At 42.7% G+C, this 10,931-nt stretch overlaps 1 pseudogene across 1 annotated transcript in view; it reads right to left on the bottom strand.

Annotated features, from left to right (window-relative positions):
• Window positions 1-9,259: 9,259 nt before the first annotated feature.
• The window catches only part of LOC309817634 (transmembrane 9 superfamily member 2-like), a 101,803-nt pseudogene continuing 100,131 nt past the window's right edge, over window positions 9,260-10,931 (bottom strand). Inside the window, exon 19 of the transcript in view lies at window positions 9,260-9,395. The product of the transcript in view is annotated as a transmembrane 9 superfamily member 2-like (transcript). The remainder of the gene's footprint in view (window positions 9,396-10,931) is intronic.

Genomic DNA, 10,931 nt, shown 5'->3' with positions numbered 1-10,931 from the left:
AGTTGGTTCTAAGGTAAACCTGGAACTGTCCACAGAACACACGAGCAGCTTTCTCTTAAATGGACCGTCCACAATCGCATTAATGCCAACCCATACCATTCCAGGCAAAGGTTCTGCACACACCCTCTCGCAGCAAGGTAGATAAATATATGGAAGAGGTAGGAACTGGGGTCTTCCCTTAAAAATGTGCCCCTGAAAGAATGGACTTGAGGATTCTGACTGAAATTCCCCCCCCAAAAAAGTTATTAGGCTCTAAATTTCTTAAAGCAACAAGGGCTATCCATTTTGGACCCGTGCCTGGTATTCTGTCTGTCTCCCCAGAGCTACCATGTGTCAACTTTTGCTCTGGGGGAAAAGGAAGATGATACTGGTGAACTTAAGGACTTCTGAGTTCATGGGCAAGGGCTACAGCCCATGTTCAAGGGAAAGAAAAGCAATGGAACAAGTCATTCATGGAGCCCAGGAAGCATGACCTGACTGACTGATCAACATATGAGACAAATTCTAGACTGAAGGGCCCCCAGAATCTGGTGCAAAGGCTACTACGGAATCTAAGGGCACTGTGTAGTTAAAAACCAAGAAGGTTTCTAGATCCTCTAAAGGGATCCTGAAAAGTGGAAGAGGATAATAGGGCATGTTTGAAATGGAAAGCTAAGTCCAAGGGAGAAGATAGAGAAATCACACACATCCGTGGGGTTAAACAGTTGACTTTTTTCTATAAAATCCTGGGTTTGTGCATGGATGGGCTGAGACCAAAATTGTCTCATGCGAGTGGAAAATTGTCATGTGACACTATTTTCTGTCTCCTATTTGAATAATAGTGGGACAGAAATCATGCCACCAGTTTCCAATTTTCCCTTTTGTGATCAAATTGAGATGCTCATAAGAATCCTCCAGATCTCCTCTGCCAGTCGCTTGTGTGTTTGCTTTTCCAAATAGGCCTTTTTGGTCTATTTGGAAACAGTATTTCCGGGGAAAGCAGTATTTCCAGGAAAAAAAAAAAAAAGAAATTCAACTAGGCGTGGCCAGAGTCCTACAAAACTCACGCTGCCAATCAAGAGTGATGTGCCCACTAGAAATCTCTTTTTTGTGTCCATGAGATCATAGACAAGACATATGATCTCCTCATGGGGTGAAAGTAAGGCAGGATAAACGTTTTCCTTCCTCCAGGCACACCCATGCATCTTTTCCACCTGTGGCTCTCTCTAAAGCCTTTAAGCTCTCCGCAGATGTGGGAGAGAAGTATAGTCAGAAATGACAGAATGCTTTCTCAATACCTGGCAAGCATCTGACCTATTCCAGACAATCGTAAATCAGAGCGTTCAGGTCAGACTTATCCTAATTATTGCTGTTGAAATATATCACTTTGGGAAAATCTTTACAATATCTAAATTATCCCTAGGGTCAATACAGAGGAAGAGTTTTCAAATCCCGAAATCACTTTGGGTGGGAATATACTTGTTTATTTCTGAGGGCACAGACCATATCGATATCGCCAAATGACACGGAACCAAAAAATGGTCAAAACGGTATTTTTGATCCACCTGAAGATCAAATTAAAGCAACTCTATGGTCAGTCATGTGTTCGAGCAGAAATCCAATGTTAATATGGGTGGAGGGAGAGGAAGGAGTATTTGATTGAAAAAAACGGTTAATCCGGTGGTTGTATACAAAGATGGCCATATTCAGAGTTTAGTCTCATTCTTCTGGGATGACCATGTCTGTATTAGAACTCAAATTTCGTTCATTTAAAAGCCAAGCTCACTTATATTTTATCTCTTCCTCCTGACAGATTCCAACATGAGCATCTCAAGGGGGAGAGGTAAACAGCAGTGTATTGGGGCTGTGAATAAGTCTGCATGGGAATTTGGCATTGCCATGTTCAGAAGTTAGGAAAGGAGCAGGGTAGACCCAAATAACATTGAGCTGACCCATCAGTTCGCTATATCCACGAAAATCCTATTGATTTCAACCCCGTTAATTTGGAACTTGTGGTTCAGACAAGACATGGGGGCTGAAGGTTACCTTTGCAAATCATTTATTTTTCTACCAAAGCATATAAAGTGAATTAATAGTCATAAATTTATGATACCAGTTTATTGCCAAACTCTTGTATCGACCTGTCCTCAAAGGATATCTGGGTGAAGAAATGGCCCGTGTGACCAGTCCTTCTATGCGGGGAGGGGTATTGCCTTGAAGATCTTTCATGGTCAAAGGAGTTCGAGGTTGCTGTAGCCTGTCCTCTGAGTAGAAATGCTTACCTGGGTAGGAAACAGGATTTCAGACGTAAGTGTCTCCAAATATTTTGTTGAAACTGAACTTCTTGTTTTATTTTTAAAGCTCAGCCCCTTCAAAGTGTATCAGAAAATTGTTTGCCAAAATCCCAAATCAAAGTGGAAGCAGAACCTGTCCGAGTGTGGTAAGTTCGTGTAATGGCACACACGACGTCCTCCAGGGCACCAAGGCTCACCGATTTCCTTTTGCAAGTTCCTCTTTGCCCTATTTTAGTCATCGTTCATTCTCATAGCAAATTGGCTTTTTCAAAGGTGAAAACCTTTTGAAAATAGGGAACTGGAAAAGAGGACCTTTGAATTCAGAGCATTCCGCTTTGCTGACATGTCCTTCTTAATGAACAATAGGGCCTCTAGTTAGCTTGGAGATAGCAACTGCCTCAGGTTTTATGCTGTTTTGAATACAACACTATCAACTTAATGAGGTTTTACTGCACATACTGTTTTGTCATTTGGAAATCTGAAAGCACACACGAAAGTCATCATTAGCCTCACAGATCCTCATGTGCAATAGCTTTCCCTAAATGTTTTTTTTTTTTCCCCTAAATGTTTTTAAAGGAGGTATTCTTTTGCCAAGGCCACTTCATATGCGCAGTAAAAATCCCATTAAAGTCCAGGAGCCAGACGAACCAGACTTTGAAATGATGTGGTTTCCAATTTAATGATTTCCTTAGTTAAGAATAATAGAGCCTCCAGTTTGCCAGGGAGTCGCAGGTGCTTTGACTCACACACCAATTTCAGCGAGCTTGGGGAGGCAGTAATAAGGAGCAAGCCCCTGGCTTCTGTGACTGTGAGGGCCCATCTTCTTACGGCACCACAAATACCAGCTGCCCGGAAGTCCTCTACACTTCCGCCCCACCCCCCACCCCACCCCCCGCCTACCTCCCACCATCATGCCCACTGCCTTCACCTGCCTCACTCCCCCTGCCCCCGCTGTGCTGGCCCTTCAGGAACATCCCATGCTTGAAGCTCTGTGTGCTCACTCACCCCTGTTCATCCCTGCCCACCCAGAGCTGACAGGTTCACAGGGACCCAGGGGCCCGTGGCAGCAGGGAAGGACCGAAGTGAGCAATAGGATTAAAGGTATTTTTCTGTCTCCTCCCCAACTCCAATCCAATTTAGAGATGAGGGGATACCTACTTCAAATTCAACAGGTAAGGAAAAGTGCCATTTTATAATAGGAGGAGGTAGGCACCTCATACCAAAAAACACACACTACAACACATCTTTGGGAGCACATTCAACCCTGTAGATACTGTCCAATTATTTCAGCAAAAAAAAGAAAAACACTAAAAAAATGTACCTATAAAATTGTAAGTTGCCTGATATTGCCTTATTTTCTATGTAATTAACCAATTAAGCTAGGTAAAGTTACTTCAAAAGATTTTTTTCATACTACCTGAAGAGTAATATACAAGATTAAACTGGCTTTCTTTCTTAGACTTTGCCAAAATGCTCTTTAAAATGTCTGAAATACACCATTTGGAAGAGAAAAATTATGCCATCATCTGGTAATTTGAATGCTCCAAGATAAAACCCACAGAGGTTGTTGGGATAAAAACAGAGAGTACCAATTTCAACTAGTGGACTGTATTTTTTTCTCATAACTGCCTTCCCCCATATTTTGAGGAAAAAAATCAAAAGAAGTGTTTTCCCCTCATAATGTCTTTTTTATCGTATTCCTCTTTAAGACAAACCCTCGGGCTGTCAGGAGAGGCTTCTCTAAGCAAAATGTCTTTTCCCCCTAGAGCAGACAAAAGATTAAAGGAACAGTTGGCCGTGAGCCAGTTACCAAGATGATAAGAGAAAATCTGGTCCATCATGGCTTTTAACCCTCTCAGTCCTTATCTGTGTCTCTCTCATTTTCTGTGGGCCAGACAGGTGCTCCTGGCCCCCTCAAAGCCCCTCCAAGCTTAGGCATGAGGAGACAGAAGCAGTGAACCACAAAGAACAGATCATAGCCTAAAAGTCAAAAAGAAGAGAGGCTCTTGTCATAAGTTCTTTCCAGTTACTTACAGTCTCTTCCTCTACGGCAAAGGCCCAGCTTGCTTACAGCAGTCCTCTGCTAAAAGCAGCAAGACTGGCTGAAGGAAGAACTAGGGGGCTAAAATCCATAGCTAAAGTTCACTGCCCTTTGGTAAGTAGAATAAGAATCCTCAAGGTAAATGAAGGTCACCAATGGGTGTCAAATGTTCCCATCACTGCCTCTCAAAGCTTGCGTATCTCAAAGTATACACACCAAGGGGAAAACACAGTAACTTGTACACTCACAAGAGGTTTGCTATGGCCAAGGATTCGTTACTGGATATCTCTTGTTCTAAAATACAGGCAAAAACAAGATTGGTTTTAGTTTGGTGCTTCAAAGTTGAGTGGATTCCCCCCTCCCTTCATCTGTGCTACAACTTTAATGTTAAAAATTCGGTATTTTTGTCTGTTTCAGTGGTGTATTCCTTTCTGTAGTAATTCTTCTAAATGTAAGCTATTACTGTATATAAAATATGTGTTCTTGGAGATAAGGTGCTAGATATTAGATTTATGTGTCCGTAGATAGTGTCACCCTCAAAATTGGGTAGTACGTACATGTAAAGTTAGTTAATAAAATGCATGCAGAATTCTATTTGTGACCCACACCTTGGTCAGTTTCTGAAGTAGAACATAGTATATTTGTGTGTAAAGTTTTCTTTTTAAAGTGTATACTGCAGGATGTATAAGAGGCTCCAAGGTGGGGTGGCAGGAAGTGGTGCCTTTCATTCCTTAAATCCCTGGTATAATATACGACAGGTGAGAACTTATTCTGGTACAGTTGGTCATTACTGTGACTTAATCGTCTTGGCCAAAGTCCTCGCTGGCAGTTCTCCACAACATGCTTGGCACTGGTACGCCTGTTTTCCATTCATTGTATAGAATGCAGAATCAAAAAAGACAATCCTTTCATCCTTAAAGAGCAAAGGCCCCAGGACAGGCTATTGGAGTCCTGTTAGCAGGATGGAAAGAATGATGTAGTCTCAAGATCCAACCAGTGCCCGACTGTGAACTGGCAGGGTTTGCATCGAGCAGATCTATATTGCCACCATCCCTGCCCTCCCAGAGCAGTACCAAAAACCAGAAAAAGGCTGCTCTGTTTAGTTTTTTTTTTTTCTTTGATCGGTTGCCTGAGAGATAAGAGAGCATAGATGGGTAAATACATAAAGAAGTAGTGGGACTCCTCCGGGGGTCACAGCTAAGATGTTTGAGAATTACAATCGTATAGCAATGGCATTTGCATCAGACAAGAAAAGAGAACTATGAGATGAGTTTATTATATTTTAAGAATAAAAATATTAAAGCTGAAAGCTATATATATTGAATAATTTCTAAAACTGCCTTTAATACCAAATTTTATGTGCTGTTTTTGAGACTGAAAGCAGGAGGAAAATGCATTCAGTCAATAAACAGTTTTCTTTAGTATTTTAAATTTTGAATTTGAATTTTTCCTTTTCCTTATCAAAAAGTATTTGTAATTTAAAAGTGCCTTTTCAAAGGATTGCCAAACGACAATCCTGGGGCCAAGTTCCCACTGGCACAACTTACCTTCAGGTGCACAAAAGGGGTGGACTTAATCCTCCTCCCCCCAGCAAGAAGAGAAACCCCTTCACACCCCAGTCAAATTCACACATCATTACTGTTACACGGGTCAGTAGTCTCAGAGACTCTGCCCAAGGACAAGGTTTCATATATTGGTTGGCTTTAATTGGATCCTTTCTAAAATGGTTACAGTACATGTTCTTGCTGGACAGGAATAACGGACTCCTGCTTGGGGAATACAGAGAGATTGATGTTTGTGGTTTAACTAAATATTATTAAGTAATGTTTGTGTTTCTTAAATAGGTGCTGTTAATCTGTCCTTGGTATATTCTTCTTAAATATGCTGAATAAAGTCTAATTTTAATGCGTGTATCTGGTTATTATGCCAAGCTCCATGGAAAACACATAAGAGAGGGAGACACATAACTAGTTCTCTATCCCTTCTCTTTTGCTGGAACAGAGGAAACGGGGGAAACTAATTGTAGTACGCAGCAGAATGAAACAGGCGGGCTCCAATGCTTCACATCGCACTATTCCAATACAAGGAATATGCAGTGGGAGGGGGGAGTCATCTTGAGGGGCTTGCTGGAAGAGGGGCATCTGCTGCGTCCTCTGTGAATAAAAAGGATTCCAAAGTGAGGGTGGTCAGGCTTGGAAAACAAACTTATGGTTACCAAAGGGGAAAGGTGGGAGGAGGGATAAATTAGGAGTTTGGGATTAATACACACTACTATGTATAAAATAGATAACTAATGGGAACCTACGGTAGAGCACAGGGGACTCTACTCAATATTCTGTAATAACCTATACGGGAAAAGAATCTGAAAAAGAATGGATACATGTATATGTATAACTGATTCACTTTGCTGTACTCCTGAAACTAACACAACATTGTTAATCAACTATGCTCTCATACAAAATAACATTTAAAAAAAAACAACAAAGTGGGGATGGGTGGGCAGAGTGGAAAAATGGGGCCAGGCGGTTTGCGGGGCTCCCAAATGCCAGCCTTAGTCTCAAGGCCATGAGGTTTGGGGGGTTGGGCTGAACAGGCTTTATTTTAGGAAGCAGTACTGCCCAACACCTGGCTCACCCCCACCGGGCTCCTGGCCCTTCCGTCTTGCTACTCATGACCAGGACACCTCCCTCGGCACAATTCAGCCACACCAACACCGTTGTCACCCACCCCCCCACACACACATACACTCTGAGTCCCGACTCACCAGGGTTTACACAACAAGAGGCAGGAGCATGTTCTCTCAAGCCCCAGTTTAAGAAACTGGCGCAGCCTCTAACACCAACCATGACATATGAAAACACCGGGCACAGATGAGATAAGCAAATATGCCTAAAGCTTAAGAGCCCACTAGTTTCTCTCAAGTCGATGTGCTTGACCTACTAGTAGCCCTTCTTCCCATAATCTCATCAGCAGTGGTACAAGGAGCTGCGCCCTCCTGCTTCCACACTCGCTCGCAGGCTCAGGGAGCTATTCATCCCTGTTTCAATCAAAGGAAAGTGCTCTTCTCCAATTTTCACTCCAAAATCTAAATACTGACTTACGCGCTGTTATTTCGAGATGTTCAAAGATGGCTGCCATGAGACCCGCCCGTGGTCGCCTTTAACCTTGGTTTATGAACAACGTCCAGGCGATGACCTTCTCGTGCTGCAGAAATACATTTACCATCTAGAAAACTACTACCACCAGTGCAAGCAAGTGAGCTCGTGAGCTCCAATCAAACTATCGGGCAGCAAACCTGGTGGGAGCAGAGTCCCCCGAAGCTGGAACACTGCTTAGTGCACAGTATTTAGAGAAGGGGCCAGGTTCCAAGGTATCTGTCGCCTCAGAGAAGTTCCTCCTCTCAGGCAGGGTTTAGGGCTCGGCCTTCGATTCCGAGACTGAATGCAAGAGGGTTGAGAGGGGGCTTCCCTGGTGGCACAGTGGTTGAGAATCCGCCTGCCAATGCAGGGGACACGGGTTCGAGCCCCGGTCCAGGAAGATCCCACATGCCGCGGAGCAACTAGGCCCGTGAGCCACAACTACTGAGCCTGCGCGTCTGGAGCCTGTGCTCCGCAACGGGAGAGGCCGCGACAGTGAGAGGCCCGCGTACCGCGATGAAGAGTGGCCCCCGCTCGCCACAACTAGAGAAAGCCCTTGCACAGAAACGAAGACCCAACACAGCAAAAATAAATAAATAAATGAATAAACTCCTACCCCCAACATCTTCTTTTAAAGAACCAAGGGCTGATCCCTAGAGCAGATCAACATTTAAAAAAAAAAAAGAGGGTTGAGAGGATCTGAAAATGCCACTGTCAAGAGACACCTTTGACTTTCTGTAGCCCCTCCCTCCCCCCCCACCCCTTCCAGTCTGCTCCAGGCCCCATCACAACCCTGCTCCTTCCAATGCAGAGGAAGGCCTACTACTGGTTACTGAACTAGTTTCTTCTTCCCTGAGGCAACTAGTCAGCTCTTACTCCGTCTCCCACTCTCTCAGAATGCAGCCCCCTGACCCTGTCCCTCCTCATTCCGGACTCCCCTTCAAGGGCAACACCACCTCTTTGCTCCCTGCACCCACCAACACGCATTCCTCAGCTTGACGGCGGCTTTGAGAACGTTCATGAATTGAAGGGTATGTGTAGATAGTTTTCAAACGTTTACCTCAATAAGACCAATATTTATCAATAAAATTTATCACAGAACAATGTATGATTTTCATGACTGCTCCCCCCAAACTGCAAGCTCAAAGAATGCTTGCAATACAAATTCCCATAATTTGGGAAGTTGTAACTCCACATTATTGTTGAGTAGAAGCAAAGAAATCCAAGAAAATTGACTCCAAAGATTTTGTATCTACACACAACTAAGTCACACTTGCACATTCTCAGCCTCCAAAGGCAGCAAACAAAAAAAGACAACCAACAACCAGAAATGTGCTGATTTAATTGAGGAATAAGACAGCAGTATCTGGTATTCCATAAATTCTATATGCTAAACCAATGCATATTTTTAAGTGGTCACCCAGATACAAAGGTGTAAAATAGTTTGTACAATCAACTTAAATTGGAAAATTTCACATTTTACCTAAGAGTTATTTGACAGTAGTTCTGATGCTCTAAGCAGATAAAGAAGAAAAAAAGGAAAACACTTTTCATCCAAAAATCCAGTCTACTCAACTTTAATTTTTTAAGGAAATGTGCTTCCTTTGTTCTAATTGCTTTAAATCAAACCCTTTTATGGTATTGTTTCAGGAAAATATTACTTAGAATGAACCTACCTTCCAACCTGTTTTTTTTTGTCCATACAATCGTATTTTGTGTCATACAAACTGAGGCCGGACAATGAGGTTTTTAAATTGATAGATATTAAAAACATGCAATTGGAAGCATACATATATATCTCTATAGATGTTCATATAGCTACAGATATATATTCAAAAGCAAGGGTGATGTGCCTGGAAGCCTCTGGGGACATTCTTTAATCCACTTTCACCACACTGTAGATTTTAGTAATAAAACAGAAGCAGGAAAAAAATCCAAGTGTCCCTGAAACAAAATGAAAAATATCTTTGTTAACCAGACATTATAGAACATCAAATTAGCTTTCTCAAAAACGCAAAGCGGGGCTTCCCTGGTGGCGCAGTAGTTGAGAGTCCGTCTGCTGATGCAGGGGACACGGGTTCATGCCCCGGTCTGGGAAGATCCCACGTGCCGCGGAGCGGCTGGGCCTGTGAGCCGTGGCCGCTGAGCCTGCGCGTCCGGAGCCTGTGCTCCGCAACGGGAGAGGCCACAACAGTGAGAGGTCCGCATACCGCAAAAAAAAAAAAAAAAAAAAAAAAAAAAAACCGCAAACATGTCCATTTTGAAGTGGGGCACTCATTCTCTAAATCTCAAGACTCGAACTTTATCAAATAAAAATCACCAGGCTCTCTTGCTGAGCAAAGAGGATGAGCAGCGGGGCTGGAGGCAGTCACCTGGAAAAGGGTGAGAAGCCATTTGACTGAACACTGCAGGTCTCTAACCAAAGCAAAGTAATAAAAATGAGTAACTTAAGTTCTCTATTTCAAAAAGGATCAAAAGAGTGCAAGGCTACTTTCTTTCTTTTTCCTTTTTTTTTTAAATAAATTTATTTACTAATTTTGGCTGCGTTGGGTCTTTGCTGCGCACAGGCTTCCTCTAGTTGCAGCGAGCGGGGGCTACTCTTCGTTGCGGTGCGCGGGCTTCTCATTGCGGTGGCTTCTCTTGTTGTGGAGCACGGGCTCTAGGCGCGCAGGATTCAGCACTTGTGGTTCACTGGCTTCAGCAGTTGTGGCTCGCAAGCTCTAGAGCACAGGCTCAGTAGTTGTGGCACACGGGCTTAGTTGGTCCGCGGCATGTGTGATCTTCCCGGACCACGGATTGAACCCGTGTCTCCAGCATTGGCAGGCGGATTCTTAACCACTGCGCCACCAGGGAAGCCCCCAAGGCTACTTTCTAACACAATAAACTTTGTATAACTTGCTTCAATTTTAGAAAATGTAAATAACCATTATCTACGTAGCAAAAGCAGGAATAATCTATTTACTTACATACTCAGAGAATATATTAGTTTTCTAAATCAAAGTTTTGCATAATTAAGCTTGAGAAATGGCCCATCTCTGGGGACTTACCTTAAAGAAATGATCCCATAGAAGAAAAAAAATTACATGCAAAAGGTGTTCATAATACTGATTTATAACATTGAAAAGTCAAAATGCCCCCAAACAGATGACTACCTAAACGATGAACCAAGAAGAAATAAGATAGGCATCAAAAATGACAAATATAAAGACACATAAAGCAGCATGGGGCAATATTTATAATATGGTGTCAGGTGAAAAAAGCCAGACCTCAAAGAACTCCCAGGCATCACACCTATGAGAACACTGCATAAGCCTAAACCTGTCGACTACAGCAGAGCATGAACAAAAGAAGATACCTTTATATCTTAGGGTGACATGATTATGGACAAATTTTTCTTTAACATAGAATTCCATTGATGTTCATACTATAAAAATAAATCTTCAGATGACATTAAGGTCTAATGACTTAATTGAAGAAAAC

Source organism: Grampus griseus (assembly GCF_964374135.1).
Source record: "Grampus griseus genome assembly, chromosome: X".
NCBI classification, from domain to species: Eukaryota; Metazoa; Chordata; class Mammalia; order Artiodactyla; family Delphinidae; genus Grampus; species Grampus griseus.
The sequence above is the reverse complement of the archived record's forward strand: the minus strand, read 5'-3'. Positions and strand labels throughout refer to the sequence as shown.